The sequence below is a fragment of the Macaca mulatta genome, chromosome 15, assembly GCF_049350105.2.
Source record: "Macaca mulatta isolate MMU2019108-1 chromosome 15, T2T-MMU8v2.0, whole genome shotgun sequence".
Lineage (NCBI taxonomy): Eukaryota > Metazoa > Chordata > Mammalia > Primates > Cercopithecidae > Macaca > Macaca mulatta.
This window is the reverse complement of record NC_133420.1, coordinates 50,006,446-50,033,877: the sequence shown is the minus strand read 5'-3', so window position 1 is coordinate 50,033,877 and position 27,432 is coordinate 50,006,446. Positions and strand designations below refer to the sequence as shown.

General features: G+C 39.6%; 1 long non-coding RNA gene across 1 annotated transcript in view; it reads right to left on the bottom strand.

The window, feature by feature from the left end:
• LOC106993656 (uncharacterized) overlaps positions 1-17,093 on the bottom strand; it is a 64,296-nt gene extending 47,203 nt beyond the window's left edge. The window contains exon 1 of the long non-coding RNA XR_013405657.1: positions 16,838-17,093. This is a non-coding gene — a long non-coding RNA (uncharacterized LOC106993656). The remainder of the gene's footprint in view (positions 1-16,837) is intronic.
• Positions 17,094-27,432: the final 10,339 nt, after the last annotated feature.

The window sequence follows — 27,432 nt, the reverse complement described above, 5'->3', positions numbered from 1 at the left end:
CTTCCCTAAAACCCATAAGCCCAATCTAACGATGAGAAAAACAGATGAGAGACATTCGACCTGACCAGTACTTCTCAAAACTGTCAAGGTAATCAAAACCAAGGAAAATCTGAGACATTGTCACAGACCAGAGGAGACTAAGGAGGCATGGCAATGAAGTGCAGTGCAGAGTCCTGGATGGGATTCGGGATGGAACAAAGACGTTAGGGAAAAGCTAGTGAAATATAAATAAAGAGTAGGATTTAATTAATAGTAATGTACTAATAGTTAATAGGAATGTACCAATGTTGGTTTCTTAACTGTGGTAAGTATGCTATCATGATGTATGATGTTAACAATTGAGGAAACAGGATGAGAAGTATATATTAGGTTGGTACAAAAGTAATTACAGTTTTTTGTCACTGAAAGTAATGGCAAAAACTAATTACTTTTGCACCAACCTTTGTAACTTTTATAATCTTTATAACTACAGAAACGTTACAAAGATGGTACACAGATTTCCTTCTCTATGCGCCATCTTTGTCACTTTTCTGTAAGACTATTCTATACTTTTTAATTTATTAAAAAACAAATTCCCCCAATCCTTTTTGAAATCTGCTCAGTGATATAGTCAACTTACAAAAAACCAATTTCTACGTGAGATAAACATGAATGGGCCAGTGAAAAGTCACAAGTTCAAATCCATCATGGGACCCTACCATTTGCGTGACCTTAAAACTTGATAAGCCACCATTTTCTCCCATATAAAACAGGATTAGCAGTACTCGTCCTGTCTACCTACTTCAGAAGACAGGAAAAAACAACTATATATTGGGTATCAATTATGTGTCAGAGAACTTAAATGTCTGTATATCTTAATCCTCACAATGATCTTGTAACATAGGTAACCTTGTATCATACAGGTAACATGGACCTATAAATCTATTTTTCAGATGTAGGAAGCTCAAAGAGGCTGTGTAAATTGACTAAGGTTGTATGATTAGTAAGGGTTAAAGTCACATTTTGAACACAAGTTCCTCCAAACTGCCACATATGCACCGTAAACATAAATGCTTTGTAAACTGTCTGGCAACTATACATACTTCCCTTAACACTACACACAAGACAAATGTCTGAGAGCCCAGGTGAGTGCCCAAGTACAGTCAAAAAGGGCCTCTCACCACTTGTAATTACTGAGAGAAGAGCCATTCAGGCAAAGGGTACTTGAGCAGCCTTTTGAAGCACCAAGAGCCTGCACATCCCATGCGCTCTCATGTTCCTCTTTCTAGGTCTTGGGGGCTGCTCTGGGGAATTCTTAGCCTGCCTTTTGGCAGCTCCACAGACCTTCTTTCTGCCAGAGTGCTTTGTACCAGGGCTGTCCAAGGTAGAAGCCTGAGAGGCTTACCGGTAATGCTATGTGATAACAGTGTATCAAATTCATATTGCCACTTCTGCCAAATGAATTTAATTAAGCAGAAAAATGGGTTACTGAAATGAAATACACATGTGCTCTTTAAAGTCATGCGTGCCTTGGGGTATTTGGAAAGTGCCCTAAATGCATGTTATTACATGAATTGTGTTAACAGCCAGAAAGCAAGCTTTAGATCCTCAGTATTTGCTTCGAAATATGTGAGCATCTTGGAATCTCAGTGTTAATGTGTCAGTTTATCTTCATGAGATAAACGGCATTTTGTGCCAGGCCAAGGCAAAATCTCCCCACTCACTAATCAAAATACAATAAATTTTGCTGGTTTAAAGTTTCAGCTTTTTTTGCAAATTCAGACAAAGCTCTCCAAAGATCTAGGCAACTAAGAGAATTGTTATTACTATTCTCACTCTTAATAAGGACATTAATTGCCTTTAAACACAAGTATTTGTTATGGATTCATTAAAAATCATGAATGGTTTAACTGAGAGGACTATTAAAGATCATCTAACTCAATCCCTTCCTTCTATAAATGAGGAAACTGAAGCCCAGAAGGATGTCTAGCCAGGAATGGCCCAAGGAGTTCATGGCAAGGCTGAGCTCATAACTCAGGCTCTAGGCTGGTGACACACAGCTCATGCAGGTATTCTATCTTGGATAGGGAGATTCTTTAGGTTATTTTTGTTTCAAATAATCTGTGATACATACATAACCAAGTCTCACTTAAAAGTCATGCATCCGGTGGTGGGGAATGAATAACCTGAATCTAACTGGGGGAATCATCACGTATACGCAGAATGAGAACCATTTTAATTTCCAAAGGAGAAATAGATTGTTTTTCCAAAAATATCAACGTCATAAAAGACAAAGAAGGGCTGAGAATTATTCCTGACAAAAGGAGACTGCTACTGACTGAATGTTTGTGTCCTCACCAAATTCATAGGTTGAAATTCCAACCCCAATGTGATATTTTCAGAATGTGAGGCCTTTGGGAGGTGATTAGGTAACAAAGGCAGAGTCCTATGAGTGACATTGGTGTCCTTATTTAAAAAGACCTCAGGTGAGAGAGGAGAAACTACCAACAGAGTAAAGAGACAACCTACAGAATGGGAGAAAATTTTCACAAACTATGCATCTGGCAAAGGTCTAATATCCAGCATCTATAAGGAACTTAAAGAAATTTACAAGAAAAATGAAATATTAAAACTGAGTAAAGGACATGAATAGACACTTTTCAAAATAAGACATACAAGTGGCCAACAATCATATGAAAAACAGCTCAACATCACTGATTATTAGAGAAATGCAAAAACCACGATGAGATACCATCTAACACCAGTCAGAATGGCTACTATTAAAAAGTCAAAAAACCATGAAAATACTGGTGAAGTTGCAGAGAAAAAGGAATGCTTACACAGTCTTGGTGGGAGTGTAAATTGGTTCAGCCATTGTGGAAGACAGTGTAGTGATTCCTCAAAGACCTAAAAACAGTTCAACCTAGAAATTCCCTTACTGAGTATATACCCAAAGGAATATAAATCATTCTATTATAAAGACACATGCATGTCTATGTTCACTGAAGCACTATTTGCAATAGCAAAGACATGGAATCGGCCTAAATGCCCATCAATGGTAGATTGGATAAAGAAAGTGTGATACATATACACCACGGAATACTATGCAGCCACAAAAAAATGAGATCATGTCCTTTGCAGGGACATGGATGGAGCTGGAGGCCATTATCCTTAGCAAACTAACACAGGAACAGAAAACCAAAAACTGCATGTTCTCACTTATAAGTGGGAGCTAAATTATGAGAATACATGGACACACAGAGGGGAACAACATACACTGGGATCTATTAGAGGGTGGAGGTTGGGAGGAAAGAGAGGATAAAAAAAAAAACTAATGGGTACTAGGCTTAATACCTGGGTGATTGTATTAGTCTGTCCTCATGCTTCTAGTAAAGACATACCCGAGACAGGGTAATTTATAAAGAAAAGAGGTTTAATTGGCTCATAGTTTCACATGACTGGGGAGGTCTCACAATCATGGTAGAAGGCAAAGGAAGAGCAAAGCCATGTCTTAAATGGCAGCAGGCAAGAGAGCATGTGCAGGGGAGCTCCCCTTTATAAAACCATCAGATCTCATAAGACTTATTTACTATCACAAAAACAGCACAGGAAAGACCCACCTCCATGATTCACTTACATCCCACTGCCTCCCTCCCAAGACATGTGGGAATTATGGGAGCTAAAATTCAAGATGAGATTTTTGTGGGAACACAGCCAAATCTTATCAGTGATGAGATACTCTGTACAACGAACCCCTATGATGCAAGTTTACCTATGTAACAAACCTGCACTTTTACCCCTAAACTTAAAAGTTAAAAAAAAAAAATCCCAGGGAGTTCCCTTGCCTGTTCCAACACAACAGGACTCAAGAAGAAGGCATCAGCTACAAACCAGGAGACAAACCCTTGACAAACACCAAATCTGCCGGCACCTTGATCTTGGACTTTATGGCCTTCAGAACTGTGAAAAATAGTTTCTGTAATTTGTAAGTCTCCCAGGCTATGGTATTCTGGTAGAGCAGCCTGAATGAGCTAAGATAGAAACTTAATCAGCATTACAATGAAATACATAACTAGGTGAGATGGTGCTAGAGGAGGAAGTGTCATAATGACATTATTGGGTCAATTGATAATTAGAATATAGACCATAAATTGGATAAAAGTACTGTTGCCACTATTACATTTACTGAGGTTGATAACAGTACCTAGGAAATTGACACTGAAATATTTAGGGGTGAATAAATATGGCATGCAACATACTCTTAATTTTGTCAGGAAAAAAATAGAAAGAAAACAATCAAATAGAGCAAAATGTTAACACTGATGAAACTGGATATAGAGTAGAAGGGTGTTCTTTGCTCTATTTTTGTAACTTTTCTCTGTAAGTCTGACATTATTCCAAATAAAACGTTTTTTAGAAAAACAAGCCATGCAAATGATTACCAACAACACCACAAAATTACAACCACCCTCTATTCAAGAGCAAAGAAGGGCATTTAAAGAACATCTCCAAAAATATAGTCTTTTAAAGTCATGGCATCCTTTATGCATATTTACCACAAAACCAAACTTTCAGTAAGTACAAGCAATGAATAGGGTCACCCCAGAAGGGCTTCCAGCTTGGTGTTTGTGCCTTGATTTTGGGCTGGCTTAATGCCCTATAGGCCTGCTGTCATTGATCGATTTTGTTATGATCTTTCATAATGAAGAAAATAAATATAATAATTTTCTATTATCTTAAAAGTTGCAATGAGAAAACTGATACCTCTTTAATGGAGCCAAATAATTAACTCACATATTTTCTCTTTAAAAAAAAGCTACAAAAACTGTAGGTTACATTCTTGAATATGAACAGGAACACGGTCACATTAGGCCACTCTGAGGGACCTCATTCTAATGAGGAAAGACAAAAACCATTTCCCTGATGGCTTGAACAATGAGGTTCATGACAGTTTTATTTACACAGTCTTATTTACTCAGGCCCAGAATAGCAATGCCTGCTCATCCCAGGGAAAGCAAATCCTTTTCTCTGAATTTGCCATTTGATTCTGGGCACTGCCTGTCAGCTGTCTGTTTCATGAGTCTATGCCAATACAGATTGTACACGAGGGCAATCTGCACACAAATCATGTGGCTTTTGTGTTCCCCATGGATAAAAACAAATTCTGGTCACCACTTCATATATGTGGGGTATTTGGAGAACATATTAATTGACATTTTCTGCTGATGAAAGGGTAGCTTTACTATTATAAATCATTCACAGATAAATGTATTCCAGTAGGTATTGCCCAGTATGATTGGAGTTCTTGACATGTGCTCTGTTCCGGAGATGGAACTAAGCCCAAAGTCTGGATCCTGCCCTCAGGGAGTTTGTAATTGAGTTGGAATCACAGGAGCATATAAGGGCACTATAGGAAGCCACAAGTCACGCACCATAGTGCTCAAGAGGCTCTATGCACAAAGCAAAAGTTGTTCAGTGTAATAGCCCTGACACAGAAGGCACCTGCACAGCAATTTCCAACATATTGATTAGCCAGCTATGAATTGCAACCCAAATATGCCATGCTCTCTCTTGACTTCTTTGTACATACTATTCCTTCTGCCTAGAACATTCTCTGCCATCCTACCCTCATCACCCAACATCCCCCTTTTCCACCACTGACATTCCTCCCTTTCTTTGTCTAACTCACAGTTTCTTGCTTGGATGTTATGACTCCTGAAAAGTTATTTGTGACCCTTTTCTCCTTGGTCTAGGTTAGAGGTCCTTCCTGTCTTCTCCCTCTAGGCCAGGCAATGACCCATTATAACCTTTATCACATTGCATAGCAAGGTGGTTATAAGGCAGATGGGAGGTGGGGAGGGACCTAGAGTCAGGCTGCTTGAGATCAAATCTTGAAACTGCCACCTACAGGCTTTGAGGCCTAAGTCATTTTGGTTGAGTTCCATAACCCCTCTGTATCTCCTGTGGTTTATTATTTCATTTAGTCTCAAGCCAGTCCTCCAAGGGATACTGCTCTCACTTCACAGATGAAGAAACTGAGTCTCAGAGAGGTTACATAACTGACTCAATGTAACCTACCCAGGGAGCACAGATTCAAAGCCAAGTCTAGAGGATGTGAAAGACATCAGTTTTAAGCACCATGCCGAACTTTCTCCATCAAGTGATTCTAAAAGTTCTGCTTCTTATTACTAAGGAGTCTGGGCAGGCACTGGGTCTGTCTTTCTGAAAGAGGCCACAAAGAAGTGTCAAAAGACTGTGCTGTGTCAAAAGTTTGACACAAGTTTTCAACTCTGTCAAAACCTCTTCCCTGAATGTGCCTTCCAATGGCTGAACTTCAAGTTGACAATTCTAAGAAACTCCTTGGGAGCCATTAGTTGAGCTTTCACATCACATTTAGTGACACAATATTCAACTGTTTTTCATTTCCATTTTTACTTTTATTAGGAGTAGGAGAGTGTATTGGTTCATTTTCACACTGCTGATAAAGACATACCTAAGACTGGGTAATTTATAAAGAAAAAGAAGTTTAATGGACTCACAGTTCCACATGACTGGGGAGGCCTCACCATCATGGTGGAAGGTGAAAGGCACATCCTACATGGCAGCAGGCAAGACAGAAAATGAAAGCCAAGCCAAAAGGGAAACCCCTTATAAAACCATCAGATCTCATGAGACTTATTCAATACCACGAGAACAGTATAGGGGAAACCACCCTGTGATTCAATTATCTCCCGTGGGGTCTCCCCCACAACACGTGAGAATTATGGGAGCTACAATTCAAGATGAGATTTGTGTGGGGAGACAACCAAACCATATCACAGAGAGAAAGAAATGAATTATGCTGGCTCAAGCAGGCCCGGACGCCCCTTCCAGCAGGAGCTTGGAATATGTTCCCCCTTTCCTAGAGAACAGAAAGGATGACAGTTACACAGAAATCCGTGGGGAGGTAGTTTATAGTTGAAATAAGAGGCAGTAAAGCACAGAGCATAAAATTATGGGTTTTGGAGTCAAATCTAGGTTTGTCTTGACCCAGCCACTTTCTAGCTATGTAAGCTTAAAAAGTTATTCAAATTTTTTTTCTAACTCTAGATCCAGAGTTAAGCCAGGTCTTCCAAGTCAAATGGGTGTGTTAGCCAGGTATCAAGGAAGAAGAGGAGAGAGGATGGCAAGCAAGAAGGAGCAGCATGTGCTAAGATGGGGTGTCCTATTCATCTGGTCATACCTCTAAACAATGCTGGAAGAATGCCATGCCTGTCTATCATGATGGCATCCACTTCTATTTCAAAAGTTGACCCCAAATCCTTCTCTAGTAAACATACTGCTGTAACTTCATCTCTACTATTTGTTTAGAGGTTTCGAGTACTAAATTTTGATGCTGAGGTTAAATTATCCTTTAAAAATAGTTTCAAGATGACTTTACTTGTGCAGCCACTGAAAGGGAATAGTTGTTTTAGTGTTTTAGTGTTGTAAGCTTTCTAATAAAACATTAAGGTCTTCTTTTAAAAGACTTTCTTCTATCAATAATCTATCTCCAGAGATCTATATCTTAATAATATTTATTTTCTATATTTGTGGAATTATTATTACTCACTGCTGAGGAAAAGAGAAGCAAGGCAAATGCCTTGGTTGGTTTGGCCAAATAATCTCATTTTCTGAAATTTGTTTAGTAGGTCTTGTAGGACCAACACATTGCCCAGTACCTAATCGGCAATGGTAATGAGAGAGGGACTATAAATTGAGGCTTCTGGGAATGGATGCAAATAAATGGTGGGCATGGACCAAAGGGAGAGCATTGCTAAGGAGGAACTTATTGAGATATATCAGGAGGCCACTGGCAGACAGAATTCAAGCATTGAATCCCTGCTCAATTGCTATGGTATTGACCCCGCTCCTGAATGTAACGGGAGCCTTTGGGTAGCTGGCACATTCCCCTAAACCTGTGTCAGTGCCTTTAGTAAAAGTGTCACTTGATACTCCTGGGAAGGTAGGTGAGATGGGGCAATTTGATAAGTACTGACTTCATCTATTCTCCCACAGCATCAATTGAGTAAGTAAAAGTAACAACCTGAGTAGCAAAGCATTTTATTTTTCCTTAATTGCCTATATATTAGCACCAACAAGGTTACAGCATGTACAGTGTTAATAAGCATTGATATGGTTTGGCTCTGTGTCTCCACTCAAATCTCATATCAAACTGTAATCTTCAGTGTTGGAGGAAGGGTTGGGTGGAAGGTGATTGGATCATGAGGGCGGACTTCTCTCTTGCTGTTCTCATGACAGTGAGTTCTCATGAGACCTGGTTGTTTAAAAGTGTCTAGCACATCCCCCTTTGCTCTTTCTCTCCTGCTCAGCCATGTGAATATATGTCTGCTTCCCCTTCACCTTCTTCCATGATTATAAGTTTCCTGAGGCCTCCCCAGTCATGCTCCCTGTACAGCCTGTGAACTGTGAGTCAATTAAACCTATTTTCTTCATAAATTACCCAGTCTCAGGTTCCTTATAGCAATGCAAGTACCAACTAGTACAAGCATGGAAACATTATCCTTCTTTTTAATTGTGATATAGAAACACTTTTTGATGTGTAAGATATTTTAAATTATTAGGTAACCAGTCAAATTCCCAAATATTGCTGAGACAACTCTTTTTCTATCCTTTAATACATACATCCTTGTTCAATTTACTGTCAGTTTTCTACCTCAAGTTGTCCCTGCAAAAATTTCATCAAAATCAATGCACAGAGTTTCAAGTATCTGTCAAGTAACTATTGACTTGGGCTCACTTTTGAAATGATTTGTCTTTTCTGACCATGTCATGTTAATGCATAATTGTCAAAGTGTTTCTCACAAAGGCTCATTTCTGAGCTTAGAAGCTCTGGAATCTGCCTTGCTTATGAGCTACAGCACCAGGACCTTTCAAGACAAGGTCAGGAATGTTGCATGGCCTATATTTTGAGTCAGACTCACCCAGATAGAGGTTTGAATTTGACAACAATATTTTTTCAGAGACAAAGGACTTTATTTCTCGTGGCAAAAGGAGTAGCCACAATTTCATGTTGGTTTGTATCTGCTGATTCCCCATGCCCACTCTTCCAAGTCTCGTGAAACTGACAGAGAGAGGCCTTGGGCATGTCTGAGCATGCTATGGGTTGCATTATAGGAAGGGAACACTGAAATTAAAGGATTCACTGCTTTTATAGTCAGTGGAAGCAAGCCTGTGCCTTGTCTGTGGTAAGATGCTGTGCTAGTTCATTTGTGTTGCTATAAAGGAATACCTGAGGCCACATAATTTTTTTTTTTTTTTTAATAAAAGGCTTATGTGGCTCAGTTCTGCAGGTTGTACAAAAAGCATGGCACTAGTATCTGCTTCTGGTAAGGGCCTCAGGAAGCTTCCATTCATGGTGGAAGGTGAAGGGGATGTGCAGAGATCACATGGCTAGAAAGGATGCAAGTTTTGGGGTGCCATGCTCCTTTTAACAACCAGTTCTTGGGGGAAGTTTTATGGAAACTAGAGCAAGAAGTTACTAATTGCTATGAGGATGACACCAAGCCATTTAGGAGAGATCTGTCCCACAACCCAAATACCTCCTAATAGGCTCCGCCTAAACTATTGGGGATCAAATTTCAACATGAGGTTTGAGGTGACAAACATCCATTCTCAAGATTTATGACTGCACACACGACTCTATGAAATGGCCCAGGTAAAGAGTGGCCAGACCCTTGCATTGTTGACATGCCCAGTAAAAAAATGTAGGGAGACTCAGGGACATGGTAGATTGCTTCTGCCAGCATCAGAGTCCTTCCTCTGGCAACACTGAGGTCTTGATGCCTTCTTGTCTTCTTTAACTCCAATTTCATTCCTTCACTTCCTATTGAAACCATTGTCACACAGATTTCTTCTAGCTGTTTCTGTTTTTTTGTTTTGTTTTGTTTTGTTTTTTAAATTTCAATAGTTTTGGGGGGAACCAGTAGTGTTTACTTACATGGATAAGATATTTAGTGGTGATTTCTGACATTCTGATGCACCCATAACCCAAGCAGTGTACCCTGTACCCAACGTGTAGTCTTTTATCTTGCACCCCCTCCCATTCTTCCTCCTGAGTCCCCAAAGTCCATTGTATCAGTCGTATGCCTTTGTACCCTCATAGCTTAGCTCCCACTTACAAGTGAGAACATACAATGTTTGGTTTTCCATTCCTGAGTTATTTCACTTAAAATAATTGTCTCCGGCCGGGCGCAGTGGCTCAAGCCTGTAATCCCAGCACTTTGGGAGGCCGAGACGGGCGGATCACGAGGTCAGGAGATCAAGACCATCCTGGCTAATACGGTGAAACCCCGTCTCTACTAAAAATACAAAAAAAAAAAAACTAGCCGGGTGAGGTGGCGGGCGCCTGTGGTCCCAGCTACTCGGGAGGCTGAGGCAGGAGAATGGCGGGAACCCGGGAGGCGGAGCTTGCAGTGAGCTGAGGTCCGGCCACTGCACTCCAGCCCGGGCGACAGAGCGAGACTCCGTCTTAAAATAAATAAATAAATAAATAAATAAATAAATAAATAAAAATAATTGTCTCCAACTCAGTTCAGGTTGTGGTGAATACCATTATCTCATTTCTTTTTATGACTGAAGGAGTATTCCATAGTATATACACACCACATTTTCTTTATCCACTCATTGGATGATGGGCATTTAGCCTGGTTTTATATTTTTTGCAATTGCAAATTGTGCTGCTATAAATGTGTGTACAAGTGTCTTTTTCATACAATGATTTACTTTCCTCTGGGTAGGTGTCAAGTAATGGGAGTGCTGGATCAAATGGTAGTTGTACTTTTAGTTCTTTAAGGACTCTCCATACTGTTTTTCATAGTAATTGTACTAGTTTACATTCCCACCAGCAATGTAAAAGTGTTCCCTTATCACCACATCCACACCAACATCAATTTTTTTTTTCATTTTTAAATTATGGCCATTCTTGCAGGAGTAAGGTAGTATTTATTGCACTATGGGTTTGATTTGCATTTCTGTCATAATTAGTGATGTTTAGCATTTTTTCATGTTTATTAGCCATTTGTATATCTTATTTTGAGAATTGTATATTCAAGTCCTTAGCCCACTTTTTGATGGGATTATTTGTTTTTTCCTTGCTGATTCGAGTTTCTTGTAGATTCTGGATATTAGTCCTTCGTCAGATGCATAGTTTGCAAAGATTTTTCTCCCACTCTGCGGGTTGTCTGTTTACTCTGCTATTTCTTTTGCTGTGCAAAAGCATTTTAATTTAATCAAGTCTTATCTATTTTTCATTGTTTTTGTTGCATTTGCTTTTGGGTTCTTGGTCCTGAAGTCTTTGCCTAAGTCAATGTCTAGAAGAATTTTTCTGATGTTATCTTGTAAAATTTTTATGGTGTTAGGACTTAGATTTAAGTCTTTGATCCATCATGAGTTGATTTTTGTATAAGGTGAGGGATAAGGATCCAGTTTCATCTTTCTACACATGGTTTGCAAATTATCCCAGTACCATTTGTTAAACAGGGAGTCCTTTCCCCACTCTATGTTTTTGTTTGCTTTGCTGATGATCAGTTGGCTGTATTTGGCTTTACTTCTGGGTTCTCTATTCTGTTCCATTGGTCCACATGTCTGTTTATATACCAGTACCATGTTGCTTTGGTGACTATAGTGTTATAGTATAGTTTGAAGTTGGGTAATGTGATGCCTCCAGATTTGTTCTTTTTGCTTAGTCTTGCTTTGACTATGTGGCTCTTTTTTGGTTCCATATGAATTTTAGGATAGTTTTTTTCTAGTTCTCTGAAGAATGATAATGGTATTTTGATAGGAATTGCACTGAATGTTACAGATTGCTTTTGGCAGTATAGTCATGTTTTATAATATTGAGTATACCCATCCATGAGCATAGGATGTTTCCATTTGTTTGTGTTGTCTGTTTTTTTCCAGCAATGTTTTGCAGTTTTCCTTGTAGAGATCTTTCACCTCCTTGGTTAGGTATATTTCTAAGTGTTGTGTTGTGTTGTATTTATTTATTTCCATATCTGCTGTAAAAGGGGTTGAGTTCTTGATTTGATTCTCAACTTGGTCACTGTTGGTATACTTCAGTGCTACTGATTTGTGTACATTGATTTTGTGTCCTGAAACTTTGCTGAATTCATTTATCAGAGCTAAGAGCTTTTTAGATGAGTCTTTAGGTTTTTCTAGGTACACAATCATATCATCAGTGAACAGTAACAGTTTTACTTTGTCTTTACTGGTTTGGATGCCCTTTATTTTATTCTCTTGTCTGATTGTTTTGGCTTGGACTTCCAGTACTACGCTGAATAGAAGTGGTGAAAGTGGGAATCTTTGTCTTGTTACAGTTCTCAGGAGGAACGCTTTCAACTTTCTGCCATTCAGTATAATGTTGGCTGTGGGTTTGTCATAGATGGTTTTTATTATCTTAAGGTATGTCTCTTCTATGCCAATTTTTTAATCATAAAGGGATGCTGGATTTTGTCAAATGCTTTTCCTGTACCTATTGAGATGATCATGTGATTTTTGTTTTTAATTAAGTTTATGTGGTGTATCACATTTGTTGACTTGCGTATGTTAAACCATCCTTGCATCCCTGATATGAAACCCACTTGATCATGGTGGATTATCTTTTTGATATGCTGTTGGATTCAGTAAGCTAGTATTTTGTTGAGAATTTTTGCATCTATGTTCATACTGGTTTGCAGTTTTCTTTTTTTATGTCCTTTCATGGTTTTGGTATTAGGATGATACTGGCTTCATAGAATTTTTTAGGGAGGATCCCTTCTTTATCTTTTGGAATAGTTTCAGTAGGATTGATACCAATTCTTCCTTGAATGTCTGATAGAATTCAGCTGTGAATCCATCTGGTCCTAAACTTTGTTTTGTTGGCAATTTTTTTTATTAGTGTTTCAATGTTGCTGCTTGTTATTAGTCTGCTCGGAGTTTCAATTTCCTTCTGGTTTAATCTAGGAGTGTTGTATATTTCCAGGAATTTATCCATCTCCTCTAGGTTTTCTAGTTTGTGTGCATAAAGGTGTTCATAGTAGCCTTGAATGATCTTTTGTGTTTCTGTAGTGTCAGTTGTAGTATCTCCCATGTCATTTCTAATTGAGCTTATTCAGATGTTCTTTCTTCTTGGTTAATCTCACTAATGAGCTATCGATTTTGTTTATCTTTTCAAAGAATCAGCTTTTTATTTTATCTTTTGTATTGTTTGTTTTAATTTCATTTACTTCTGCTTTGATCTGTATTATTTCTTTTCTTATGCTGGGTTTGGGTTTGGTTTGTTCTTGTTTCTCTACTTCCTTGAGGTGTGAGCTTAGATTGTCTATTTGTGCTCTTTCAGGCTTTCTGATGTAGGCATTTCATGCTATGAACTATCCTCTTAGTACCACTTTTGCTGTATCCCAGAGGTTTTAATACATTGTGTCACTATAATCATTCAGTTCAAAAAATGTTTTAATATTCATCTTGATTTTATTGTTGACCTAAAGATCATTCAGAAACAGATTATTTAATTTCCATGTATTTGTATAGTTTTGAGGGTTCCTTTTGCTGTTAATTTTCAATTTTATTCCATTGTGGCCTGAGAGAGTACTTGATATGATTTTGATTTTAAAAATTTATTGAGGCTTGTTCATGGCCTATCGTATGGTCTATCTTGAAGAATGTGCCATGTGCTCATGAAAAGAATGTATATTCTGTAGTTGTTGTGTAGAATGTTCTGTAAATATCTGTTAAGTCCATTTATTCTAGGGTATAGTTTAAGTCCATTGTTTCTTTGTTGACTTTCTGTCTGGATGACCTGTCTAGTGCTATCAGTGGAGTATTGAAGTCCTCCACTATTACTGTGTTGTCTCCTGTCTCATTTCTTAAGTCTAGTAGCAATTGTTTTAAAAAATTGGGAGCTCCAATGTTAGGTGCATATATATTTAGGATTGTGCTATTTTGCTGTTGGACTAATTCTTTTATCATTATATAATGTCCCTCTTTGTCTTTTTTAACTATAGTTGCTTTAAAGTCTGTTTTGTCTGATTTAAAAATTGCTACTTCTGCTTGCTTTCGGTTTCCATTTGCATGGAATATCTTTTTCCACCCCTTTACCTTAAGTTTATGTGAGTACTTATGTGTTAGGTGAGTCTCCTGAAGAAATCAGATACTTGGTTGGTGGATTTTTATCCATTCTGCCATTCAGTATATTGTAAGTGGAACATTTAGGCCATTTACATTATACATTAGTATTGAGATATGAGGTACTGTTCTATTCATTTAGTTGCCTGAAGACCTTGTGGGTTTGGGTTTTTTTTTTTTTTTTTTTTTTTCATTATGTTATTGTTTATAGGCCCTGTGAGATTCATGCTTTAAGGAGGTTCTATTTTTGTGTATATTTTGAGGGACAGTTTCAAGATTTAGAGCTCCTTTTAGCGGTTCTTGTAGTGCTGGCTTGGTAGTGGTGAGTTCTCTCAGCATTTGTTTGTCTGAAAAAGACTTTATCTCTCCTTCACTTATGAAGCTTAGTTTCGCTGGATACAAAATTCTTAGCTAATAATTATTTTGTTTAAGGAGGTCAAAGATAGGACCCCAATCCCTTCTGGCTTGTAGGGTTTCTGCTGAGAAATCTGCTGTTAATCTGATAGGTTTTCCTTTATAGGTTACTTGATGCTTTCACTTCATAGCTCTTAAGATTCTTTACTTTGTCTTGATTTAGATAATCTTAATTACTATGTGCCTAGGTGATGATATTTTGTGATGAATTTCCCAGGTGTTCTTTGAGCTTCTTGTATTTGGATGTCTAGATCTCTAGCAAGGCCAGGCAAACTTTTCTCGATTATTCCCTCAAAGAATTTTTCCAAACTTTTAGATTTCTCTTCTTCATTGGGAACACCAATTATTCTTATGTTTGTGGTTTAGCATAATCCCAAACTTCTTGGAGGATTTGTTTATTTTTTTAATTATTTTTTTCTTTGTCTTTGTTGGATTGGGTTAATTTGAAAGCCTTGTCTTTAAGCTCTGAAGTTCTTTCTTCTACTTGAGTCTATTGTCGAAATTTTCTTGCATATTTTGCATTTCTTTAAGTGTGTTTTTCATTTTCAGAAGTTGTAATTGTCTTTTCATTATAATATCTCTTTCTCTGGAGACATTTTTATGCATATCCTGTATTTATTTAAATTTCTTTAAGTTGTTTTTCACCTTTCTCTGGCACCTCCCTGAGTAGCTTAATAATCAACCTTCTGAATTCTTTACCTAGCAATTCAGAGATTTCTTCTTGGTTTGGAGCCATTCCTGGAGAGCTAGTGTTATCTTTTAGGGGTGTTAAAGAAACTTGTTTAGTCATATTGCCAGAATTCTTTTCTGGTCCCTCCTCATTTGGGTAGACTGTTTCAGTAGAAAGATCTAGAACTCAAGGGCTGCTGTTCAGATTCTTTTGTCCCACAGGGTGATCCTTGATGTGGTGTTCTTCTGCTTCCCACAGGGATGGGGCTTCCTGAGAGCCAGACTGCAGTGATTGTTACTGCTCTTCTTGGTCTAGCCCCTCAATGAGGCTAGTAGGCTGTGGGCTCGTTCTGAGGAATGTCTGCAAAGAGTCCTGCAAAGAGACCTGTTTGTCTTCAGGTCTTCCAGCCATGGATACCAGCACCTGCTCCAGCGGAGGTAGCAGGGGCATAAAGTGGACTCTGTGGGAGTCCTTGGCTGTGGTTTTGTTTAGCGTCCTGTTTTTCTCAAATGCTGGTTATGCTAGCAGTGATGCTGTCACAAGGACAGACTCAGGACCTCTGGTTAGCCAGGGTGGTGCAGGTGATGGAATTAGCTGTGGTTTTCTCTTCTTTGGATCAGGGTTGTCTGGTATGAGCTGCTGTAATGGCTTAAGTTGGTTGGCCTCCAGCCGGGAGGTGGCACTTTCAAGACAGCACTAGCTGCAGTGGTAGAAGGGGCATATACACTTGCCCTACATTGTCCAGGATAAGTACTCGGGTTTCTCAGGTGATGGGTGGGGCCACAGAACTCTCAAGAGCTTATGTCTTTTGTCTTTGGCTACCAGGGCAGGCAGAGAAAAATGATTAGGTGGGGGCAGAATTAGGTGGGTCAGAGCTCAGACTATCCTTGGGCGAGGCTTGCTGTGGCTACTGTGGGGAATGGGGGGTGGTTCACAGGACAATGCAATTATGTTCTCAGGGTGATTTTGGCTGCCTCTGCTGCACCATGCAGGTCACCAGGGAACTAGGGGAAAGCTGGCAGTGATAGGCCTCACCCAGCTCTCATGCAACAAGGCCAGTCTCACTCCCTCCATGCCTCACTAACAGCACCAAGTTTACATCCAGGCAGCTGGGGAGCAGGGCTGAGATCTTGCCCCAGGCTACAAGTCTTCCTGTTGAGAAAGCAAGCATGGTTCTAAGGCCTCACCCCTTACCCCTACCCCTCCACCCACACTCTTGGCTGCAGTTTCTGTACTCATATCTGCACTTCCCATTTGTGCCCCTATTTCCCCTCTCCCCACTGCTAGATTCTGCTCAGAAAAATTTGTGCTCAGTCAAAATTATTACAAAATTCCACTGGAAGCTTTCTTCACCCCGTGTCCCCTCCTGAATTCCACTAGCTGCCTTCCTCCAAGGACCCCTGTGAGATAAAGCCAGGAATGGCTTTTCTGGGCTGAAGCTGGAGACTGGGAGTGCCTATAGGGCTCTTCCCACTGCTTCTTCTATGTTTATATTTCACCCAGCTCCTTAAATCCTTTTCAACTCTAGGTATGATTAAATCCTTCTCCCATGACCTGGATTTGCAGGTTCCCCGGTGGCAATGTGTGTTCAGAGGCAGACGTTTCCCCTCCTCTCACACTTTGGGAACTCACAGTTTTTTAGCTGTCTCATGGAGTTTGGAGTGGCAAGTCACTTTTTTCAAAGGGTCTCTGAATTCTTTTGGTTTTTCTGGTATTTTCCTGAGGGAGTTCTTGGAGCAAAAATTCACAACGTGAGTCTCCACATGCTGTTTGGTTTATCCAAGTGGGAGCTGCACTTTAGTCCTGTCTCCTATCGGACAATTTTCCCTAAATATTCCAAAGTACTCCCATTTGCCAAGAAGTTTTATAGTCATTTTCATGAGATACCTGCAAAGAAAAAAGAGGCCAAAAATTAATTTTACTCATAGATATATTTTTAGGTTAATAAAATTTGTTTATACCTTTTATCCTCCTCATCACGAACTGTTAGGATACAGAAATTGTGCTTAGAGATACACAGAACTTGTATTCATAACACTATTTACATTTTTATTGTAAAAGGAGTAACAATAAGGACATTTTAAAGGAGAAAAATTATCTCTAATCCCAACACGACATCAAAACAATTTATTTTTACTATATCCCTCATCCTATCTTAGTTTATATAATTGCAATCATAGAACACATAAATTTTTATAATCTGCTATTTCACTTAATTCCCAGTTGTAAACATTTTCCATGTTGATGTATAATTTTTATTTTTTATTGCATTTTTGGTACAAATCGACAATTTTTCTGGCAGAGTTCATCAAATACTGCAACATAGTCAGTCCTCTAGTAATTTAAATACGCATTTGTTTTCAATTTTGTGTTATTTCAAGGAAGTTGCTGTAGATATCATGTAAACATTTTTTTTTTCTTAAAATGAATGCCCAGTACCAAGATTTGTTACATAAAGGTAAGAACATTTCGTGGCCTTTGGCCCAAACCATTCATTGGCAGCTCTGGATGAGCCCTTACTGTAAGCTTTGCCAGTTCTCCTCTCCTCAATCTGAGGCATGACTTCTTTGGGATCCTAAAGTCCTCTTGACTCTCCTGCTCCCTATCCGCTCCCAGGCCCAGCCCAGGCAAATGAAGAATGCTGACCAGCAAATCCCAGTCAACTTCACACTTCATTATTTTATCTCTGCCCTTCTTCCTTTCAAAAGAAATGCCATTTCTTGTTATGAATGTGGTGTGTATGAGCCTCAGTTGTTTGGGGTACACTTTTAAAAATTCATAACCATGGCTACCTAGCAAGTTATCTAAACTATGGGTGTGACTGATGTACCTGCTGGGCTAATACTACTCCACCCATATTGAATAGGGCTTGGTGGGGAACAAAGAAGAGAAATACAGGAAAGTTCTTTCTAAATAGCAATGGTACCTGCAGAAAATGGAATTACTATGCTATGCCTTTAAATCTGCCTTTATGTACGTGGTATCTTGAGAAATATATATTTAGCCTTTGTCCCAAGTTCATAGCACAGAGCACCTAAAACCCTAGAAATTTCCTGAATAAGATTAATAGGGGCTTCTTTTGTTTTATTATTCATAAAAAAGCCCTTTACACCATACTGAAGTTTATGCTAATGAGGTAACTCTTGGTGGGCCCCAAGATAGCATCAGGATGGGGACTGGACACTGGGAAGACCATGCCATGACTAGAGGACTGGAACTGCAGCCCCACTCACTGGCCTCCTGGAAGAGGAGAGAGGACTGGAGAATGAGTGCAATCACCAGCTGCCAATGATGTAATCAATCATGTCTACATTAAAAAAAAAAAACTCTAAGTAACAGGGTTGAGGGAGATTCCAGTGCTGGGAGGGTGGAACACCCAGAGAGGTCATGGAGGCTCCGACTTCCTGAGTTGTGTTGAAGAAAAGAGTCAAACTCTATAAAACATTTCAAGAGATTTATTCTGAGCCAAATATGAGTGACTGATGGCCTGTGACACAGCTCTCAGGTGATTCTGAGAACATATGCCCAAAGCAGTCAGGGCATAGTCATAGCTTTATATATTTTAGGGAGATATGAGACTTCAAGACATCAATCAATACATGGAAGACACATTGGTTCAGTCCAGAAAGGTGGGACAACTCAAAGGCAGGGAGCCTTCCCGGTTATAGATAGCTTGAAATTTTTTCTGCTTGGAAATTGGTTAAAACAGTTATTTTCAACAGAAAGGAATGTCTGAGTTACTGTAAGTGGTTGTGGAGACCAAAGTCTTATCATGCAGATGAAGCCTCCAGGTAGCAGGCTTCAGAGAGAATAGTCTGTAAATGTTTCTTATCAGACTTAAGGTCTGTGTTGATGTCAAATGTTGGTTGGCTTTTCCTGAACTCCAAAAGGGAGGGAGGGATAATGAAGCGTGCCTGACACCTCTTCCCATCATGGCCTGAACCAGTTTTTCAGGTTAACTTTGGAGTGCCCTGGCCGATAGGAGGGGTTCATTTAGATGGCTGGGGAGCCTTAGAATTTTATTTTTGTTTTACAGTTGTTTTACCTAAGTTTTATCCTTTATAATAAATACTAACAGCAAATAAAGTGCTTTCCTGTGTTCTATTATTTGTCAAAGTAAATTGTTGAACCTGAGGGGGATCTTAAAAATGCTAAAATATGCAGTCCACTAGGCAGAGGTGGGAGTGTCCTGGAAACCCCATTTCCATCTGGCATCTGAAAGGGGAGAGTCTTGTGGGACCAAGCCCTTTGATTTGTGGGATCTGACACTAACTTCAGGTAGAGTAGTGTTGAAAAAGATGCCACGTGTTTGGTCCTAAGGGAAAGAATCTCTCAACATGTTATTCCATTTTTTAAATTCTTTGCAATCCTAGGCAATTTTCCCCAGGCTGGTATTTGTTGAAAGTAGTTTTCCATTACAACTTTGATAAAAAAGAAATTCCATAATCATTCCAAAAAAATTGGCTCAGTAATGTAGAACAGTTCTTCTCAAACTTACATGTGCATGTGACTCATTTGGAGGATCTTGTTACAATGCAGATTCTGCAAAGCACTTACAACTCAAAGTGTGACCCATGATCAGCAGCATCAGCATCATGTGGGAGAATCTCAGAATCTATCCTAGACCTACTCAACCAGAGTCTTCCTCTTAACAAGATCCCAAGATGATTCACATGCACAGCAAAGTTTGGGAAAACCCGGTCTCAGCCTCAGTTTTCTTGTCCCTAAATGCTTTCTACCTGGAACACAGTACATATGCAATGAGTGGAAGCTACTATAGAAATTGCTTCACGTTCAGTGTTCAGATTAAGATGAGCATTGCTTATAAGTGAACACAAAGTAACTGCTCATGGGTTTGAGATTTTGTGAGCAGGTACAGGGATGGACTGTAAACTTGGTGCTCTGTGTAGGCTCTGCATATTCAGCACAGGAGGACTCAAACTGCAAAGGTAGCTGCTTGGCTCTGGGGAAGAAGGGATATCCAGGAAGTTCTATTAAGCTGAACATAAAAAATGTCCTTCTCAGGGGCACCCTACGAACCCTATTAGGTGAAATGAGGCTGCAGCCATAATGCCTGAGACATCAACTTATAATCTCAGTCTCCAGGAAGGTAGAGCTGGGCAGAGGCTGGCTTGAGCCTCCTGTTTGTCCCTCCAGACCAGGCCCTACACCCAGGAGCTGGCCAGTGTCAAACATATGCTCACCACTCAACCTCTCTCAGCTGCAGCTCAGGACTTCCAGAAGCAACTGTCTCATCATGATCCCCTCTTTATTTTCATTACAATAATCTTTTTGGCCAAATACTTCTTCAGAGTTAAATCTAAAAAGTAAATGGGACCGTTGACTGTAATCTAAGGCTTTAGGACTGTAGCCTTAGTCTAACCACTTATGCATGCAACTGGGTCATGTGACCATAGGCTCAGCCTCACAAAATAATTGGAGACCCATCCAGATTTGAGGCAAGGGGGATTTACGCAGGTCCTGCTCAAAAATAGGAAACATCAAATATCCTTTGTCCTTTCCAAGCTCTGATTTTGCTATGATCTGAATGTTTGTGTCTACACAAAATTCATATGTTGAAATCCTAACATCCAAGGGGATGATATTAAGAAGTGGAGCCTTTTGGGAGACAACTAATACTTCTGAATTGGATTAGTGCCCTTATAAAATAGGTCCAAGGGAGCTCATTAGCCCTTTCCACCATGTGAGGCCACAGTGAGAAGACACCACCAATGAACCAAAAAGTGGGCCCACACTAGACACAGAACTGCCAGTGCCCTGATCTTGGACTTCCCAGGCTCCAGAACCATAAGACACAAATCCCTGTTCTTTACAAACCACCCAGTCTACTCAGCTATCTCTGCCTGAACAGACTAAGAGATTTCTGAACATATTGTGATGCTGGAGTTAATCAAACATGGTTGTAAATGCTTGCTCTGCCTATTTCTAACTGTGTATCCTGTGGAAAGTTCCTTCACCATTTTATAACTTGTGTGTCTCACCTAATAAAACAAGGACAACAATAGTTATTCCAAAAGACTATTGGAAGAGTTAAAGAGAAAGCATAATTATAGTAGTAGCTAACATTTATTCAGGGTATAAAATGAGCCGAGTTCTGTACACAGCTCTTTACACTGATTCACTCATTCACTTGGTGCATATTCATTGAATACCTACCATGTATTGGGCATGGTTTTCTGGGGTCTAGAAGAATAACAACAATAGTTAATATTATTGAGTGTTTACTATGTGACAGGCACATTCTAAAGAAGTTGTTTCTGAACAGTTCACATTTCTAACAGGTTAAATTTTCACAATTGCTCGTGTGAATTATTTTGTTTAATCATTGCAATTATCTAATGAAGTAATATGTTCCCCATTTTTACAAATGGGGAAACTGAGGTATAAATGTAAGTAATTTGTGCAAGGTCACCCTGCTAGTCCATGGAGTCCCCAGAGATCAGACTGTAAAATATTGAGCTATACTGTGTGATATTTGAGGTTAAACTCTAAGAAATGCCAATTTCCCACCACTTTTGATCTATACAAACAATTTTATGTTTTTCCTAATATTTTAAGGAGAATTTGTAGAGACTGAGACATAAGCAACCTGCAGTGAAACATCTTTTGCCTTCTGTTTTGTTTTTCTGTTTTGTTTTGCTTTGCTTTTATCTTTGGACTGCCTTTCTGTCATATTCCCCAGACCCAATCTTGACTTCATGCCCCAAACCCTGTATCAAGCCTCTGCCTTCCTTTATGTCCTAGAGTTGTGTCCTGAGATAGGCTTCTACCTTTCTCCAGCCCATCAGACCTCTTGACTCAGCCCCCAGGGATTAGAGTCCCTGCACCTTGCATTAATACTAAAACCATAGTAATACTAACATGAAAAACTAATAAACACTGAGGGCTTACTCTGTAGTTGGCCCTGTTCCAAGAATTTCACATGTATCTATACATTTAATCCTCTCAACAATTATGTCAGGTAACTACTATTGCTTTCCTCTCTTTACAGATAGAGAAAATGAGGTATTCAGAAGTTAGATGATTTGGCCAAATTTACTGCCTTCAGAGAGATTTCTTTGTCCAGCTCTATTTCCAGACACCACCTGCTTCCAGATTCCCATCCACCAATGTGGACTTCTGTGTCTCTAGGCACTAGCTGTTCCCATGCCCCCTTCCCATTGTTGCCTTATCCATTCCATATATCACTCTGCTGGCCAGCATGAGCATACTTGAGAACCATCTCCAGCTCCTGCCTCACCCACTTGGCCAGTCTAGGGCACAGTCCAGACCCATCGCCATCAAACTGGGCCTCAAGCAGTTACCCACACCTGCCCAGCCTTGTCCTAAGCCAACTCCTCAGGACTTGGAGTTTTTATAGCTTTCACAGATGAAAGCTAACAAGTGAAATGTTCAAAAGGCTTCAGGAAATGAAAGAGGTAAACAAACTATTAAAAAGACGACTCAACTGTGCAGGTGCACCCTAAATAATTTAGAGTACAATCACTTCCTAGGCAAAATTAAAGCATTTTTAATCTTCTCACTCATCCTTCCATTCCAAAAAAAAAATGTACTGAGGATCTACTCCATACCAGTCCCCAAACTAAGTAATGACTGTCCTTTAGGAATTCCCAGCCTGGAGTGAGGAGGTAGACTAGTGAATAAAGCATTCCAACCTCGTGTGTTAGGTGCTGTAATAGAAAGGGACATTAGTACCTGGAGGCCCAAGAGAAGAAGTAAATGACTTCATGGAACACCAAAGGGGATTTCTCCAGGGGCTGGGCCTTGAAGATGAAAAGGCACCCACCAAGTAGGTAAGAGAGAAGAGCATTGTAGGCATTGGAGGGGAGGAACAGTCCAGGCAGAGGGAACAGTATGAGCAAGGGTGGGGAGGTGTGTGGGAGCCAGAGTGATCTAAGTAATATGGTGAGGTCAGAACCTGGAACTAGCCAAGGGAGAGCTGGAAAAGCCAGCAGGAGCTCGGGTGCAGCAGACTTTGTGCCACTGGCTGAGGAACTTAAGGATAATGGAGAGAGGCTCTTTTTAAACAAGGTAGTGATATTGCCAGGTCTGCATTTGGGAAGGTAAATAGAAGGGAAGACATTGAGAGTCATTGGTATAGTCCGTTTAGCAGGTGATGACATGACAATAGCCTGAATGGTGGCTCTGGGTGTGGGACAGGGGAGGGGACAGACAGGGAGGAGAACTCTAGAGATAGAATCCACAGGTTTCAGTATCCACAGGGCAGAGCATGAGTAACAAGAAGAAATTTAGGAAGACTGTCTTTTTATGTCTTTATTAAATACTTCTCTATCTAAATAGGATTAATTTGATAAATTAATTATAATCACTGGAATAAAAGTCTATCAGATTAGCCACTGAACAGCCCTTTTATCCAGTTGTAGAAGTGAGGAGACCCCTATCTGTCTGAGAAGGGCAGGTCATCATTTTCTCATAAAATCTCAGACTTAAGGGTTGAAAAAAACTTCAAAAGGCTATTTCTTCCTAATCTCTATATTAGTTATCTATTGATGCATAATCAATTACTCCAAGTTAAAACAATAAATATTTATTATTATACTTCACAGTTTCTGTGGGTTGGGTGTTCAGGAGTGGCTTAGCTGGGTGTTTCTGGCTCAGAAAGTTGTAGTCCGGACGTCATCCATGCTGCAGTCCTAGGAAGCTTGACTGGAACTGGAGGGTCCACCTGGCAGATGGCTCACTCACACATCTATTGGCTGGATTCCTCAGTTCCTTGCCACATGTCCTCAACACATGCAGGCTGACATCCAGAGCAGGTGTTTCTAGCCTTGAAATTTACACACCATCATATCCAGAATATCCTATTGGTTTACACAGGTCAGACCTATTCAGTGTAGGAGGAGACTAAACAGGGCTTACATAACAGCAGCTGCAGCTAATAGGAAACACGGTGGAGGCTTGCCAGCACACTCCCTGACATCAGAGACGTAAGTCACTATCATGAAGCCCATTTTGCAGATGAAATAGCCGAGATTAAATGCAAAGACGATATGGAGTGGCGGAAAGAGTACTTGAACAGCAGTCAGATGGCCAAACCTCAACTCTGCGGCTATCAATTGGACCCTGAAGAAGTCACTTCATTTCTCAGGCCTCATGTTCCTCAATTATAAAATCAGGCTAACAGGCTCACTTTGCAGAATACCAGAGGAAGAGGTTGAGAAGTTATCCCGTTGGCAGCCAGTGAAACGTAAAGGTTTTCAAACTTAGGAACACAGGAAAACCTCATGTATTTTGAGGACTACTCTGGAAATAGTGTGGAGAATTAAGTTGAGGGACTGAGACAAGTAAGCAGACCAATGCCACATAATATGCAGGAAGGAAGCCCAACAGCCCATTCTCAGTTGCTGGTGACAAGGGTAAAAGCAGGGCCTCACCCCAGAATCAGAAGGGCTCGGGAATGCACCCATCATGTCACAGCCCTATTTCTATTTGTGTAGTATTTGCAAGGAAAGATCTACTTAGTGTCAGAAAGATTGTAAATATCTATTCTCCCTCTGCCTTTTTCTGAAATGACAACTTGAGTCCTGGAAAACTTCCTGGGTTTATGGAACCATTAATCTCTGCCTTAAGACCCAGGATATGCTGAAGGCTACAAAATCAACAGAAAGAAAATAGGAAAGAGAATGTCTTCATTGGATGGTCTGCATTGGATTTCAAGTATTTTATCACAGTCTTAGCTCAAACTTTTACTCTAGTCATTCAAATATTAAAAATAACACAATTCTAAATGGTCAAATAGAATATGCCTATCATTCCAGCAGAAAGAAAAGAAACATAAAAGACTAGAGTCTATTGTCTGTTGAAAATATATACCAATTTTTCACCTAAATTCAGAAAGAGTTGCAATATTTGCTATGGACAAAGTGCCAAAAATGAGTGGATAGGGTCCATATTTTAAAGACATAATGGAGACAAACATGAGTTCAGAACTAAAGCCTTTGCTATGAGTACAACTAATATTATAGGCTTATTTTTTTTCTTATTTGTGGTGTACATAAGCTACCTTAATAGCTTTTCTTTGAATAACAGGAATGTCGTCTACTAAATGCAACTCTGAAAGATTAGAGAAGAGACATAGAAAAAGAATTTTAAGAGCTGTGATTCCCTGCCCTCCTACTTAAATAAACTCTGCCTATTCTATTAATTATTGTATTATTCCATAAGCTGCAGAGCTAAGAAACTCCCACTCTTTCCATAGACTCACTCATGCATGGAGCATTTGTGATTGATGCACCAATGAGGTTAAAATGTGCAAATGGAGATGAAACATCCCAAGATTAAACAACTCCAGGGTAGGAGACTGGCACTTTTCCAGCATCTTAAACTTGGCCAAACTCTTCAGGGATAAGTATTCAAGGAAAGATGCTTGGTCTCAGCCAGATACTGGAATAACCCCTCCCCTTCCTAAGCCTCTAAATATGTCCCAACAAACTTCCTCTTTTATGATCTATACTCATTTACTCAACAAATATTGAATTGGGGCCTGGAGAACCCACTCTAAACATGGCCTGGGAGAAGAAACACTAAGAATATAAAGTTAGTTAAGAAAAGGCCCAAGATCAGAGGAACTTAACAGTTTGGGGCAGTGTTTCGTAAGCCAGATGCACAATAAGTTTACCTACAGCTTTGAAAAAGTACTGATAGACCCCCCTGCTAATGGATTAAATTATCATCACTGGGGTGAAGCCCAAAGTAGAGCCAAACTTGAGAATCACTCAAGAAGAGACAGACGAACAAATGACTGTCCTATATTGTTATTGAAGGAATTCAAGATCTACTGTAGCCCAGAGGAAGGACTCCATCCAGAGGGAGCTAGAGGTTGGTTGTAAGTCACCTGACCCATGCATTTTCCTTGAAGAGTAAAGGAGACAGCAGAGGAAGGCAATTTAAGGAAGGAGGGTTAAGGGAGCAGTGTGTGCAAAATGAAAGATATTGTGACATTCCTGGAATTGCAAGATGTGTAGTATACCTGGAGCAAAAGGGTCTCTTACCACTCTTATAAGTGGTAAGAGATGAAGCTTAGAAATAGACAGCAATCCAATTTAATTCATCCTAGGCTCTTGACCTTGTCAAATATATTCAAACAAGGAGTTTGTACTTTATACTGAAGGCTATGGGGATGAAGACAGGGTTTTGGCTGGGGAATAACTTACTGTCTGAATGAAATTTGTATTTTACAATGACTCTTCCGACCCCACCACCAGCCAGGAGATGAGAAGTGATACTTAGAACAAGGGTTATGGGAAGGAGTGAAGGATAGAGGAGGAAGAACAGTTAAGACATCTGTGATAAAGAGGGGTCAGATGATGTGGGACTGAATATAGGAGGGGAGATGAAGAAAGAGTGGATCTCAGAGGCAATAGTAGCAGAATAGGTGAAACTGGGTGACTAACTAGATGTGAAAGTAAAGCAAAGAGAAAGAGTAACTCCTAGACTCCTGCACTGGGTGACCAGCTGCCTACAAGAGCAGCAAGAGGAAAGGGGTGCCCTTTAATCTTGCTGACACATTGTCTTGCTGTGGCTCTTACCTTTCTTTCTCTTTGACCATTTCCTAATTAGTCATGCTTTCCAATATTATTGGAGGAAAAGACAAACAGATTTTGTATCTGTAGATAATACAATAAAAAACTTAGGAATAGATGCTCTTAAATGGATTTCAGTCCTTTCAAATAGTTTATTACAGCTCAATCCTCACCAGGGCCTCACTATCTATAAAACAAAAGGTATTTTAAACCTATTTTGAACAAGTGTATCCTTGTCTACTAGACAAGAAGGTTCTGGGTGATAAGGATCATAAGTCCTGTTATTATTCACTTTTTTAGTCTCTGGGCCTTAGAAAAATGACAAACATATGATGTATGTTTAATAAATTCTTATTAAATGCTGGTCAAATTTATTTATTTATTTATTTAATGTATATTGACGCTTGAATTTCCTAAGATGTTTTCAAAAGCTTTTAGACTTCTGGGTTCCTGAATTGTGAGAGAAAAGAATTCTCATTGTTTTAAGTTGCCAAGATTGTGATTTGCTGTGGCAGCCCTAAGAAACAAATACACATGGAAACTAATTAAGTGGTTATTGCTCTGGTCAAGGAGAGAAGATAAATTCTGAATTAGGGTGGAAGTGAGAGGACTGAGAGGAGAGGCCAGACTAAGGGAATGAATAACAGATAGATAGAGATTGGT